This window comes from Neovison vison, chromosome 7 (assembly GCF_020171115.1).
Source record: "Neovison vison isolate M4711 chromosome 7, ASM_NN_V1, whole genome shotgun sequence".
In the NCBI taxonomy this organism is placed as follows: Eukaryota; Metazoa; Chordata; class Mammalia; order Carnivora; family Mustelidae; genus Neogale; species Neogale vison.
In genome coordinates this window covers 14,559,606-14,575,453 of record NC_058097.1, presented here as the reverse complement: position 1 = coordinate 14,575,453, position 15,848 = coordinate 14,559,606, and the positions used below count along the sequence as shown (strand labels likewise).

General features: G+C 36.8%; 1 long non-coding RNA gene across 1 annotated transcript in view; it reads right to left on the bottom strand.

Moving 5' to 3' along the window:
• The window catches only part of LOC122911285, a 136,715-nt gene that overhangs the window by 60,991 nt on the left and 59,876 nt on the right, over positions 1-15,848 (bottom strand). The window contains exon 2 of the long non-coding RNA XR_006385449.1: positions 15,176-15,252. This is a non-coding gene — a long non-coding RNA (uncharacterized LOC122911285). The remainder of the gene's footprint in view (positions 1-15,175; positions 15,253-15,848) is intronic.

Below are 15,848 nucleotides of genomic sequence, written 5' to 3'. Positions count from 1 at the left end.
CTGGGATCAAGCCCCGCGTCAGGCTCCTTGCTCAGTGGAGAGTCTGCTTCTCCCTCTCCCCTCTGCCTGCCACTCCCCCTGCTTGTGCTCTGTCTCTCTCTCTCTCTCTCGCTCTCTCTAGTGGTCAAATAAATAAATGTAAAAATCTTAAAAAAACTAAAATAAAATGTCCAATTCAATGTTCTTTAGCATATTCATAAAGTTTTGCAACCATCATCACAATCAATTTTAAAATATTTTCATTATCCCCAAAAGAAACCCTTTATTCTTTAGCAGTTACCCATCTCCCCATGTCCCTCTCTTCTAATTTCTTATAAATGGACTCATGCAACATCTGGTCTTTTATGATTTGCTTCTTTCACTTAGCATAATGATTGCGAGGTTCATCCATGTTGTAGCATGTAGCAGCGCTCCATTCCTTTTTATTGCCAAATAACATTCCACTGTATGCTTATACCACATGATATTATTCATTCATCAGCTCACGGACATTTGTGTTGTTTCTACTTTATGACTATTATAAATAATGCTATGAAATTTGTATGCAAGTTTTTGTGTGGGACACATATTTTCATTCCTCTTCGGTATGTAGCTACACTATCCCTCCTTTCTTTTTCATCCCTACCTTGGAAGATTCTAATAAGAGTTTTCACAAGACTTGTAGAAGAGCAAGACTTCAATAAGAAAAAATGAAAGGCATACAATTATGTTTTTCAGATTAGCTGAAATAGCTATTTTGTTTTAAAAATACATTTATATACCCTTCCTAGCAATGACCCAAACACTTGCTTAGAAATTGGAGTGACTGAGAAAGAAACACAGAATCCAACCTTAAGGATCAGCAAAATCCCTGCTGGGGTACCAAGGGTCCTTCTTTCAGAGTGTAAAGTCTTTCATTTAAGAGCAGATAGACTAATATGTCAAAACTAATGTAACAGTTGCAAAAAGCTCCTGGGTCTTTGTTCTCTGACCAAATATTTGCATTCTGTGTCTTGAATCAAAACTTTTAATTTCTAGTGTTAATGGTTTCTTCATTGATGACTTTGTTAATTTGTTCTTTTTCTTTAAAATGCATGATATAGGCAGACTGAGCTTTTAGAAAATGTGTTTAACCTTATAAAGATCTACACATAGGTGTAATGGTCTTATGTGAGGAGAGACACTGTAAAGTTAGTTGTGTTAAAGTACAATCAATACCTACAGAAGAGAAAATTAGAAAGGAAACTGATTTTCCTTCCATCTTTCTTCTTTTTCCTGTCACTAGTCTGCATGAGTTTGGAACTCTGGGAATTATTACATTATAAAAATGTCCAGGTTTCCATTCTAATGGGTTCCAGGCTTTCCTGCTATGGGGATGAAACTAGCAGACTTAGTAAATCCTTATTTATTTGTCCCAAAGGCCAGGCAGAACTCTTTCTTCTCTGGTGCTGGTTTCTATTCATTCATTGCCTCTTCTCAGGTTCTTTTGCTGCCCATCATTAATCTTTCAAGCTACAGCTGGGTGGGTTCAGAACAAAACCATCAGAGGAGCTGAAAAATGAAATATTTACCTGCACCAACGGGGAAAAAGGCCTATCAACCTTGTCCATTCAGCGCAATCACATTTTTATTTTATTTTATTCACTTTCTAGATGGAAGACAGATACATATACACACTCACATATATATATTCCCTCTCTGTGTTAATACTTTTTTTTTTTTTTTTTTACTATCTATCTTCATTTGTAATGAGTGTAATATATAGAGCTCAGTGAGTTACCATGGAGACACTGGTCCTCTGTTTCTTATCACAGAGCCACACTATCGTCTGGTGTCAGCCAAGGAGGGATGACAAAGGCCTCCCCAAGAGCCTAGCTCTGCAATTACTGAGCAATCAAGCGCCTCTTTTAATAGAGCACATCGAGGTATACATGGCTCCTTGCTCAGCACTGTCTTCTCTTCCTCCCTTTTAAACTTACTGAGCAGGATGTAGTTACCGAGTACAGATATCTTCCTCTGCTAGATGACCTGTTTATTCAGGATCTCAGTGATATTCTTTAATTTATATAACAGAGCTCATTAGCTACCATCCTCCCTACTTTCAAATATCTCATATTTTTTAACTTCAACACGCATTATTCTCTTCTGCGGATATATAGTGACCTTCCCTTGATATGTTAATCTGTTTTTATGGTTTGTCATTAAATGACAAAATGAAGGAGTGGGTAAATGAAAACCACAGTCTCTAAATTTCCTCTTAGTCCAGACTTTTCCTTAACTTCTCTAACCAAATTACTGAAGCTATCAACAAAAATTTAAACACTTGAATGATGGGCATCCATTCTTAATCTTCTTTCTGGTGGTGATACATACGAGAGGCTAAATGAACCAAAAGTATATAAAAGGAGAAACAAAAAGCCTAATTTTTCCTTGGGGATTTTTAATTTATTTGGTGGTTGGCCTGACTTCTCCAGATTTGACTTGGATGCTGAGACTCAGACATTCTAAAATCACTTAAAAATTTGGGATGAGATGAGGTATGGAGGTAGGCCCTGGGGCATTCAAATTGGCCTAGGTCTGTTATTGTAGGTAGGCTTCTCACAATAAGAGCTAAGGTTTGCCCTGGGCAGTATCTATGTTATAAAATACACAGTGATCTTAGATTCTGTTCAAAAGATCTAAAATTTGCCAACATGAAAGAAGATGTAATGCCCAGGTGTTTAAAAGCATGATGAGGGCTAGGGTGGGGAGCGATGGTAACAGTAAGAAACTAAAAATGTATATGACCTGGTCATTGTTCTGAAAAAAAATCTAAGTGGGAAAATAAACCTTTAAAGTTATGTACAAAGGGTTCAATAATATGAATTAGAAACAAAAAAGTATAAAACAGCATAGTGAGGGGAAGAAAAAAGATCCATTAACACCAGAGTTAGTAACAATACTGAAAGAGGAGAGATTTAAGATTAGTTTTGAAAGATGGAAGAAAAGGAAAAAGTATTCTAAGCAAGTAAAATAGCAGAAGCTAAAATGGGGCAGTGTGAATGGTCATGGTCTTCTCTGAGGACCATGATATTGTTAGCAATACTCAAGTAAACCATCCTTAAGTTTCAAGAAAACTTCTAGAATCAGTTCAGTTGATGATGTCAGTTTCCTATTTTACCCCTCCCCCAAGATGCTACTCTTCCCTTCAGTAGAAACAGACATGAAGGGAGGGAGGAGAATGGGATGCAGGGGGAGGCAGGAGGGAGTGGGAGAGGAGAGGCAAGAAAAAGTAAGGAGAGAGGGAGGGAAGGGGGAGGGAGGCAAGGGGAAGGGAGGGAGAATTCAAAATATACATTCAAAATGACACAATAAAGAAATGAATAGCAAAAAAAAAAAAGAAAGAAATGAATAGCAGAGGTTGCCAATTTTTTTTTTTCAGGTAGGAGAACAAAGTGGTTTTTGCACACAGAGTATGAACAGATTCTGTGTTATATGATCCCCATATGCCAGGAATGTCATTAATTAGATAAAAATGAGTGACTGGATACTTGCCAAATGCAGCTCAGGAGATCAAGGGCTACATACTCACCCGTTTTCACCTATGCTCTGGCAGCCTTGGTATAGCAACATAGTACATCCAGGCTTTGTCAGGAGCTTGAGAGGAGCCTAAATTAATACTAGGTTTTTAATAGACCACTGACTCCTGACATTTTTGTTACCAAAAGATGGTCTCATAAATATACAGTTTCTTTCAGCTGGACATTGGAGAAAAAGATATTTGACCAGTGACACAAGCTGGGGGAAAAGCCAAAATAAAAGTTTGTTAGGGCTACTTGAAAAAGTTTGCAGAAAGGTTTACTGGGAGGCAACTGGAAGGAATGAAGACATTCATAACCTAACAGAAAGTGCTCCATAAACATTTTCTATTCTGACTGTATGCCAAGCACTGTGCTGAACACTTCATATGCATGATCTCATGTGATCCTCACAAATCTCTAAGATAAAGAGTAGTCACCTCCACATGTTACAGATGAAAAAATGCAGTTTGAAAAGAGGCTAATTAACCTGTCCAAATTTACATATTAAGTGGTATGGACCTAATGGTACACAATGATGTGAATCTATAATAACAAAGGCAGACTTTGCATCAAAAGAATTACTGCAATACAGATTTATTCAGCATTTTCCTCTCCTCCATTTCCTTTGATAAGAGTTGTGATAAAAAGGCAGATACAACTGATCTTTATTTCCTCCATAAATTTTATCAAGAAGATAATAAATGGAGAGGATATTTCTGGATACACAGAGGAGGAAGAACAGAGACATGGTATTCAAAGGTAAAGCTTTCTTAAGACACTAGGGGAAAAGGGGTAAAACAGTCAACATAATTCTGTTCTTTAAAGTTGCTCATCTTGTCTCTTTAGCTAAGAAGAAACCCATGCAAAAAGAAAAATTTGCGAGTACAGATATTTTATTGTGTCTCTTCCATCACTCATTTGCAGTTTGTGCCTATAAGATTACAAGTCCCCTTTATCTTTATTTACATCATAACCTGGCCTTCTTGCCATTCCTTCAATAAACCAAGCTTATTCCTATCACAGGCTGTCTTTGCAATTCTTGTCCCCCCACCTAGAATTTATAGCTGACTTATGCTCAGTACCTATGTCTCTCGTCAGCTGTCAGACCTTCAAACTGGCCCTTATGGACTAACCTATTTAAAATATTTCTCCTTCTTCCCTGCCTATGATCCACTCGCTTCCTCACCCACTATCTCAATAGCCTGTTTTTTTCCTCTTCACTGTACTTGTCACTATCTTAAGTTCTTTCTTAATTTTATTTTATGTATTTTTATTTCATTTATATATTTATATGTGAAATGCCATGTTTTACTCATTATTATTTTTCTGGTACTTAGATGAGTAGTTGGTAGATAGTATGCACTTGGTAAATACTTGCAGAATGACTGTTACCAGGCAATAGGAATAGGACAATCTTAAGAGATACATTTCGTAATGCTTCACAATTTATAAGGTGGTAATGTATACTTCAGTAGTCAATATCCCACTGGTGGTTGATCTATCAATTCGTCACATCAAAAACACTGACAAACCAGGGGCGCCTGAGTGGCTCAGTGGGTTAAGCCTCTGCCTTTAGCTCTGGTCATGACCTCAGGGTCCCGGGATAGAGCCCTGCATCAACCTCTCTGCTCAGCAGGGAGCCTGCATCCCCATCTCTCTCTGTCTGCTGCTCTGCCTACTTGTCAAATAAATAAATAAAATCTTGAAAAAACAAAAACAAACAGACAAAAACACTGACAAATCAGAGAATTCTGTTTGCTAATAGAATTCTGTTTGCTAATAGGAGTCTCATCTGCATGACGGCTCTCAGGTCAATTTAAATTATTGGCATAGCTGTATACCCAGTTATTCTCCAAACTCCTTTTACAGCATTGACAGTGGCAAAAATAAAACAAAACAAAAAACCACACACCAACAAAATGTGTTATTTTGATGAGTTTTGAAGATTTTTATTGCTATTCCCAGCAAACTAATTCTTGCTTTCATTTGCTGGAAATGTCCCTATAAACACAGATTTTTATTTCTGCTTTTCTGACTAGTACAAATTATGCTGCTCTGAACAGCTAGAATCAACATTATAGACTAAGTATCTATGTCCCCCCAAAATTCACATGCTGAAATCTATTCCCCTAGTGCAGTGGTATTTGGAGGTGTGCCTTTCAAGGTGATTAGGTCATGGGAGCAGAGCCCTCATGAATGGGATAGTGTACTTACAAAAGAGACCTCAGAGAGATCCCTACCCACTCTACATTGTGAAGACAGAGAAGAAGGTTATCTATGAGCCAGGAAGCAAGCTCTCACCAGATAATAAATCTGCTGGTATCTTGATTTTGGACTTCCTAGCCTCCAAAATTTCAAGAAATTTCTGGTGTTTGTAAGCCACCTCGTCTATGGTATTTTGTTATAGCAGCCTGAACAGATGAAGACACCACAGTTAACAAATGAAAAACTGCAAATCAAAGCAGGTAACTTTTTGTTTATAACCAAGAGCTATTTTGAAGTTTTCTGGGTGTTAGGGGAAGAATCGCATCTAGAGCTGAGAATTTAATCTCATACTCTTGAATGTTCATACATTGCCTTTGCTGGTTTATTAGGAATTACAAAATGCCCCTAATGAGTTCCATCCTATTGCTAGTCCATTGGGTTGATGTTACACTGAAGAATCAACAGACTGAATCTATTTCCTGCCACTCAGTCCACTAGAGAGCTTGTTAAGAACCAAGATACTTGAATTTGGTAGAAGGTACAGGTAACAGATTCTAACCTGGGCACTAATTGCATTTCAAAAACACTAAATTACTGACATCCTCACTGCCAAATGATTGTTTGCTTTCATTTGCAAAATGAGGCTCTGATAACATGTATCAATATAAAACCCTATGTTGGAATTAACAAAGAGATCCCAGTTTCTTCCCAAATCTCCAGTCTGTCTTGACTTTTACTAAACTGATGACTAAAGATTTTTGCTTCTGAGTCTTGTCTTTTCAACAAGAGGCAGAGACTACTTTCATAATGACTTCCATTCAGGTTTGCTCTTAATTCATCATGGAGTTCTATTTCATTTTCAGAATATCACACAAAATTTTAAACCTTCTTTCCATATGGGAAATGAAAACAGATGTCTGGTTCCTTGGGCATACCTTGTGGAAAAGAGCCCCAGAGTCCCTCTTCACTGAGTGAAAACAATACTCATTCTATTTTTGTGGTGTTATTATTGTACAAATGCATATCCTGTTATATATTCATTAATTGATAATTTTTAAAGATTTATGTCTTCAAGAAGAAACAAATGTTGGTGAGGATGTGGAGAAAAAAGGAACTAATGTACTACTGGGTGGAATGTAAACTGGTGCAGCCACTGTGGAAAATAGTATAGAGGTTCCTAAAAAAAATTAAAAATAGAAATACCATATGATCCATCAATTCCACTACTGTATTTACCCAAAGAAAACGAAAACAGTAATTCAAAAAAATAAATGTAGCCTTATGTTTACCCCAGCATTATTTAAAATAGACACGATCTAGAAGCAACCTGTCAACTGATAGACAAGTAAATAAAAAAAATGTACTGTAGGGCGCATGAGTGGCTCAGTTGGTTAAACATCTGCCTTCAGGTCAGGTCATGATCCCAGGGTTCTGGGATCGAGTCCCACATCAGGCTCCTTGCTCAGTAAGGAGTCTGCTTCTCCCTCTACTCCTCCCCCTTGCTTGTGCTCTTCCTCTCTCTCAAGTAGTAAAGTCTTTTTAAAAAATGTAGTGTATACACATACACAAACACACACACACACACACACACACACAAATAATTAACCAGCCATAAAAAGAATGTGATCTTGCCATTTTAGACAACATGAAAGGATCTAGAGGGCATAATGCAAGTTGAAATAAGTCAGACAAAGAAAGACAAATACCATATGATTTCACTTAAATGGGGAATCTAAAAAAATAAAATGAATGAATGAATAAATAAACAAAAAGCAGAAATAAGTCCATAAATACAAAGAACAACCAATGGTTGCCAGAGGGAAAAGGGATGAGGGAATCGGCAAAAGGGGTGGGGTGGGAAATTCAAGCTTCTAGTTATGGAATGAACAAGTCATGGGACTAAAAGGCACAGCATAAGGAATATAGTCAATGATATCATAATAACCATTATATGGTGACAGATGGTAGCTACACTTGTGGTGAGCACAGCGTAACATATGTAGAAGCTAAATCACTATATCATAGATGTGAAACTAATGCAACAGTATCTGAAAACTATACTCAAATAAAAAATTTTTAAAATAATACTGTGAGTTTCCAGTTAAAAAAATAATTTATGCCTATAAATAGTATGTTTATCTTGGAAACAGATCTAGCAGTTCTACCTTACAAATTTGCATTGTGGTTCATTTGCTTGAAAAGGATATTTTAAGTAAAATACTAAGTTCAATGCATCATATGAAATTTTTCTAGGAGAAGTTGGTGCTAAAGGCCTTTTAGCACCATCCCAGAGCAGGTACAAAGTGATAAGTGAAAGCTGATCAAATTAGCATATAGGGCAATATTCAGTGAACTGCACATAGGTCAACAATATGGTAAGAAGACCCTTAATAAACCAAACAGAATATAGAAAATGGTAGTGTATAAATACATCTTCAAACAGCTATCCAAAGCCTTTCAGACTACTCAAATATAATGTAAGTCCCCCCCCCTAGTTTAGCAGTACCTAAAGTTAACAAATCCTGGCTTTCCCATCCTCCTTCCTATTTTAATAGAATATAAAAACAAATAGTAACAGAAAGAAAGAAAGAAAATCAAGATGCGGCAGCATCCAAAAGCTATACACATCAGCAGGACATCATAAGTAAAATAAATGAAAGACCAAACTCTCGTGTTTATCATTCAAGTATGTTTTATCCTCCTTCTATTAAGATAGTATTCAAAGGAAGTACCATTACAAATTAGGATTTATTATTTATTTATTTATTAAAGATTTTATTTATTTCTTTGACAGAGATCACAAGTAGGCAGAGAGGCAGGCAGAGAGAAAGGAGGAAGCAGGCTCCCGCTGAGCAGAGAGCCTGATGCGGGGCTCGATCCCAGGACCCTGAGATCCTGACCTGAGCCGAAGGCAGAGGCTTTAACCCACTGAGCCACCCAGGTGCCCCTAGGATTTATTTTTAAACTTTATTGATTTTTTTCACAAAAAATATTGATTTTAATATTTCATTGCAATATTACTGATGATTAAATATGTACACTAACATTAATACAACCACGACTACTGATAAATGTATTCTACATTTTTTTGCTTTCTAGTATCTCTTTGGGAATTGCCTTTTTAGTATCAGTTTAAGAAGCCACAAAACAAACACCTCATTACTTTTTAAATTCATCTATGTTTTGTTTTATAACCAAAAATCTCCCACCTTGGTCACTAGACTTATTTCTAAATGACTTCTGATTGTTTCAAGAACAAAGATATTCTCATTCAAAAACTTTAAAAGTGAATATGTGCATGTCTTGGGGACTGGGCAGTATCTCTTACATATATCTCTTCCTTGTCATTCCCACAGACACTGCCCCAATTCTATCCCTCATTTCCCCCTCCCAGATCTCTTTCAGCTAAAGTCTCTCTGATGCTCAGTTATGCACAGTACTGTCAGGATCATCCTATCAAAGCACAGCTCTTATGTCTTTGTCCCCTTACTCAAAAACTTTCAGTGGCTTCCAGGAAGGATTCTCCACTCTCTTGCTTTCTAACACTTACATAGGGCTTGCTATGTGCTGGGCGCTGTTCTAGGTGCACTGCATACGGTATCTTATGTTTCATGTCAACCCAGGGAAGGAGATAAAAATATTATTCCCATTTTAAAGATGAGGAACTAAGACACAGAGTTCAAGTCACTTGTCAAAGGACAGTTAATATGTGTCAGTACTGAGATTTATACCAGTACTGACTGGTACAGAACTCTCAAGCCAGAGTCCTATCTCCCTGATCTCCCTGTTTCTTTTCCCACTTTACTTATTATTCATCATTTGCTAATTAAACCAAGTGCATTTCTGCTTTTGGGTCTTCATTTACAATTTTTCTTTTTCTTTTCTTTTCTTTTTGGTGCCTGCTATAACGTTCTCCCATATTTTCCTATCCATACCCATCAAGATCCATCTGAAATACAACCTCTTCCATGAAGCTTACCCAGATACCTCCTCTACGTCACAGTAGGCTTCTCTTGTAACTATTAAAACAAACACTGTATTCTCTACTGTATTAGTTTGTACATACATTTCTAAATGTTGACTCTAGAGGAAGAAAACCATTCCTTATTTTTCACTGTCCCTCTTCAGCATTCAGGTAGAGTTGCAGGCAATTGCAATAACTGAAAATAAATGAACTACTAGCCAAAGCAATCTTTAAAAAGAACAAAGCCAGATACTCCCAGATACTACAAAGCTATAGTAATCAGAACAGTATGGTACTGGCACAAAAAGAGACACAAAGATAAGTGGAACAGAACAGAGAATCCATAAATAAACCCACGTTTATAAGGCCACTTAATCTACAACAAAAGAGGCAAGAATATACAGTGGGGATAAGATAATCTCTTCAATAGGGGTACTTGGGTGGCTCAGTGGGTTAAAGCCTCTGTCTTGGGTTCAGGTCATGATCCCAGGGTCCTGGGATTAAGCCCCGCATCAGGCTCTTTGCTTGGTGGGGAGCCTGCTTCCCCCTCTCTCTGCCTGCCTCTCTGCCTACTTGTGATCTCTGTCAAATAAATAAATAAAATTTAAAAAGAAGATAATCTCTTCAATAAATTCTGGGAAAACTGGACAGCTATATGCAAAATGTTAAAACTGGACCACTTTCTTATACCATACAGAAAAATAAACTCAAGATGGATTAAAAATCTAAATGTAATACCTGAAACCATTACACTCCTAAAGGAAAACATAGACAATAAACTCTTTAGTAGTCCTAACAACATTTTTCTAGACGTGTCTTGGCAGGCAAGGAAAACAAAAGCAACAATAAACTATTGGGACTGCACCAGAATAAAAAAGCTTTTACACAGCAAAGGAAACCATCAACAATACAAAATATAGTCCACTGAATTGGAGAAACTTGAAAATTATATATTCAATAAGGGGTTAATGTCCAAAATTCACAGAAAGCTTATATGACTCAGCACCAAAAAAAAACCCAAAAAACCCCAACAAATAACCCAGTTAAAAAATGGGGAAAGGATCTAAATAGACATTTTTCCAAAGAAGATACACAGATGGCCATCAGATGTATGAAAAGATGCTCAATATCACTAATCATCAGGGAAATGAAAAGCAAAACCACGATGAAGTATCACCTTATACCTGTAGAGTGGCTAAAATAAGAAGACAAGAAATAACAAATGTTGGTGAGGATGTAGAGAAAAAGGAACCCTGTGTACTACTGGTGGGAACGTAAACTGTGCAACCATTTTGGAAAACAGTATGGAGTTTCCTCACAAAATTAAAAATGGAAATGGCATATGATCCAGTAATTCCACTTCTGGGTATTTAACCAAAGAAAACAAAAACACTGATTCAAAAAGCTTTATGCACCCCTATGTTTACTGTAGCATTATTTATAATAGACAAAAATATAAATACTGTCTATTTATAATAGACAATAGGAAAACAACCTAAGTATCCATCAATGGATAAATGGGTAAGAAAAAAAAAATGTGGTATATATGGGGCGACTGGGTAGCTCAGTCGATTAAGTGGCTGACTCTTGGTTTCGGCTCACATCATGATGTCAGAATCATGAGCTCAAGCTCTAGTTTGGGGTCCAAGCTTTGTGCTGAGTCTATGTGGAATTCTCTGCCTCTCCCTTCCCCCACTTGTGTTTTCATTCTCTCTCACTCTAAAATAAATAAGATCTTTAAATAAGTAGACAAATAAATAAAAAGATAAAAGAATATGTGGTAAATATACACAATGGAATATTATTCGGCCATAAAAAATGAGATATTGTCATTTGAGACAATATGGATAGACCTAGTGGGTACTATGCTAAGTGAAATAAGTCAGACTGAGATAGGAATATATCATATTATTTCATTTATATGTGGACTCTGAAAAACAAAACAAATGAACAAATAAACAAAAAGCAGAGGTAAACCCATAAATACAGAGAGCAAACTTATCATTGTCAGAAAGGAGTGGGGGAGGGGTAGATGGGCAATAAAGGTAAAAGGGAATGGGAGATACAGGCTTCCAGTTACAGAATGAATAAATCAAAGGTACAGTATATACAGCATAGAGAATATAGTCTATGGTATTGTTGTAGCTCAATATGGCAACAGATGGTAGCTATCCTTGCAGTATGCAGAGCATAACATATAGACTGGTCATATCACTATGCTGTACACCTGAAACTAATGCAACATTGTGTGTCAACTATACTTCAACTAAAAAAGAAAAGAAAAGAAAAGAAATGAACTACTGATGGGTGAAATCATGATATTTAAAAACATGTACTATAGCCATTCAGTAAATGTTAACTGATAATAAAAACGTGAACATATTCAAAAGACTATACCAAAGGCTCGGAACTCTGAAAGCAATTCCAGAACTGGTGTGGACATTGATACAATAAATACATAGCAACACAAAAGAATCACTTTTATTTATTTATTTTAAAAAGATTTTATTTATGTATTTGACACAGAAAGACAGAGAGAGAGAGAGATCACAAATAGGCAGAGAGGCAGGCAGAGGGAGAAGGAAGCAGGCTCCCTGCTGAGCAGAGAGCCCGATGTGGGACTCCATCCCAGGACCCTGAGATCATGACCTGAGCTGAAAGCAGAGGCTTAACCCACTGAGCCACCCAGGTGCCCAAAGAATCACTTTTAAATTAACAACAGATTTTATGGACCCATTCAACCATTACTACTTATTAGGTAGCCAAGCACAGAGTTATGAAAAAAAAAACCTAACTAACTAACTTTCTAGTGTATTTTATACACACTCACAAAATCCACTTAGCCCCTTCATATTTCTTAGGGAAGCAAGATCTCTTAAAGAGAAAATATAATAGAAAATTCTCCTGTGCTGTAAGTCTCTAAAAGATATACCAACAGGGCACAGATCTCCCTTCACTTGGGATAATCAGGAGGAACCCAAAGAAAAAGTTCTAAAGACAATGAGATTTAATTTATACACTCTCAGGGTCTTGCAGGAAGAGAAATTTCATGCTTTATATATTTAACATGTAATAACTACTATGTATAGAATTTGTGGGAATTTGAGATTCCTGAGCAGAAGATGCTACAGGAGTAGTTCAAAGTCTGAACAAAGATGATAGCTTTGTCTGCCATCAAAAATGCAGCTTTACTCTATCTATTAAGGGATATGTTTGAAGGTATGCTATTTCCTAGATCTCTATATGATAATATCCTTAAAAGAGAAGTCTAGGTTTTTAAGAACTGCAGATTTTTCTTCTTTATTTCCACAGATGTCTGCTTCTATTTTAAGCCAATCTTCCTCTTATTCTTATGGAATAAACTCAATCAAAATGTTCCTTTTCCTTCAGTTTTTGTTTATTTAATTAAATTATTTTCTAAATAATTATAAAGGCCATGATTATACTATCAAATCTCTGTCAAAGTAACAATTTAAGGTTAATACTTGCCAATATCTAAATCTAAAACAATATAAACACTCTGTAAGAATAAGGTAAATTTAAGCAGGTTATTTATTTCCTCTGCACTGTAAAAGAAAGTTTTGGCTGTCATTGATTATTACCATATACTATTCAGAGAGAAATAGTTTACAAGCTGTTATAAATAGCAAATAATTGTGCCACACCAAGATCCTTCTCTGATGAATTTATAAAGGCAGCAGCTATTACAAAACCCAGAAAGATAATATGACAACAGAGTAACATAGCACAAGCAAGGTACATGCTAGCAGATAATATTTATAGGTAAGATATTTTGGGATAGCAGAATCAGAAAATTGTGGGGGTCAAAAGGGATTCATTAGAATTTTCTCTTCCATTTGGGTGGGAACATATGTACATACTTAATCTAGTTAAATTAAGAACATTCTTTGTTTTTTAGCCTCTCTTAGAGTTGGAGATTCTACCACCCTCTTTGGTCATCCACATAGGGTTTATGTTACACTTAAGTCTATTTTTCTTCTTATGTCCTAAAGATAGAGAACTGACAACTATTCTTTCTACAGCGAGAGCCTTCCTGTATTTGAAGATGATATATAATCAGTCATCAGCCTTATTATCTCCAAAAATGAAATAAAAAAATTTTTAAAAGATGTCAGAGGATGTAATTTAACATTGACCCACACCTAACATTCAAAAACCTGAAGCCAATGAAGCAAGAGGAAAGGAATAATCAGGAATAAAGGATCAGCAGGCCACATTAAATAGGAAATAAAGGCTAAAAAGAAAATAAAGAAAACAGATCCATAATGGCCTTCAAAAAATAAGATTTGCTTAATATATGCAAGGTACTGTGCACAGTACTTTATAATGCATTGTTGATGCCATCATCATCTTCATCCTATTAGCTAACACTTAATGTGTACTTTGCATCAGGTATCATTCTATATTCTTTTCATATATGGACTCATGTAATCTTCATGACTTCCTAAGGGTAGGATTATTCCCCTATTTCAGAAAAGGAACTAAAACATAGGTTTATAATACCTTCAAATTCTTGCTGCATTCTATAAGGGACATCAATGTCTCTAACAGATGAGAAAACTTGAGTATCACAGGTTAAATAACATAATCAAAATAGTCATTAAGTGACAGAGCTGGGATTTTGAACTCTCAATTGTCTGATCCCGAAGTTCTTTTTGACTTTGTGTTTAACTTGAGAGAAGAAAGAAAATTACAACAATAGGCACAATAAGAGAACATATTACATGCCAGGCACTGTACAAAGTGTTCAGTATTAACATATTTAATCCTTAAAATAAACCTGTGAAAATAGGTACCATTATTATTACCACTTCACAGGTGAGGAAACCAAGGCACATGATCCTAATTTATCTAGGTTCAGTTAGTTGTTAACTGGGGAACTGCTACTCAAACTCATGAGGTCCAGTTCCAGGGCTATGCTCTTAACACAACATTATGCTTCCCCTTGTAGTTAAAAAATATAATGGGAGCAAATGTTTCCAGTACTGATAAGAATAGTCTCACAGGTGGATGTGAGGGCGATCTGGCTGCGACATCTGTCACCCCATTGATCGCTAGGGTTGATTCGGCTGATCTGGCTGGCTAGGCGGGTGTCCCCTTCCTCCTTCACCACTCCATGTGCATCCCTCCCGAAGCTGCGTGCTCGGTGGAAGAGGACGACCTTCCCCGATAGAGGAGAGGACCGTTCTTCGGTCAAGGGTATACGAGTAGCTGCGCTCCCCTGCTAGAACCTCCAAACAAGCTCTCAAGAATAGTCTCACAGGTAAATACACACTGGCAATACTACAGAGCTAAGATTTATTGAGCAGCTACTAAACACTTTTGGTGGAACCTGGGATGTGCCACTCAAATCCTCCTTCAGGAATGAAGGATTTATTTTACCAGCTGATGGGAGACATGAAAGAAGATGGCTCTCACTTATCAGCTCTCAGTTGAAAAAACTCACCTGTGGGATTGTTTGAAGTCTTTGCTGGGAATGCACTGAAGCTCATTTTCCAGAGGTATTGATCTGAAGAGCACTCCCTAATAAAAAATGATAAACATTCTAAATGTGAATCTCCACCTTAGAGTCTGCCTCCCTAGTAACTCAACCTGCAGTGACACGTTACATAATCTCATGTAACTCTCACCATCATATGAATTAGGTGCTATTATCCTTAAATAAATTTTATGGGGTGCCTGGGTGGCTCAGTGGGTAAGCCTCTGCCTTCAGCTCAGGTCATGATCTCAGGGTCCTGGGATGGAACCCCACATGGGGCTCTCTGCTCAGCAGGGAACCTGTTTCCCCTCTCCCTCTGCTTGTCTCTCTGCCTGCCTGTGATCGCTTTCTGTCAAATAAGTAAATAAAATCTTAAAAAAAATACTCATTTTACAAATGAAGACACTAATGCTTAACTGGATCACAGAGCTTGGTCAAGGATGGAAACAGAATTTGAACCGAGACTAATTCTGGAGCCTAACTCAACAACTCCATTTTGTATAGAAGGAAAAGCTTCAGTAACTAAGACTTATCATTAGCTCAACATGTATTTAATACTGAAGAGAAAGAGGCACTCTGAGAGACACTGAGATCTTGAGGGAAAGAAACCCAATTATTTTGTTTAAATCATAAGTAACAA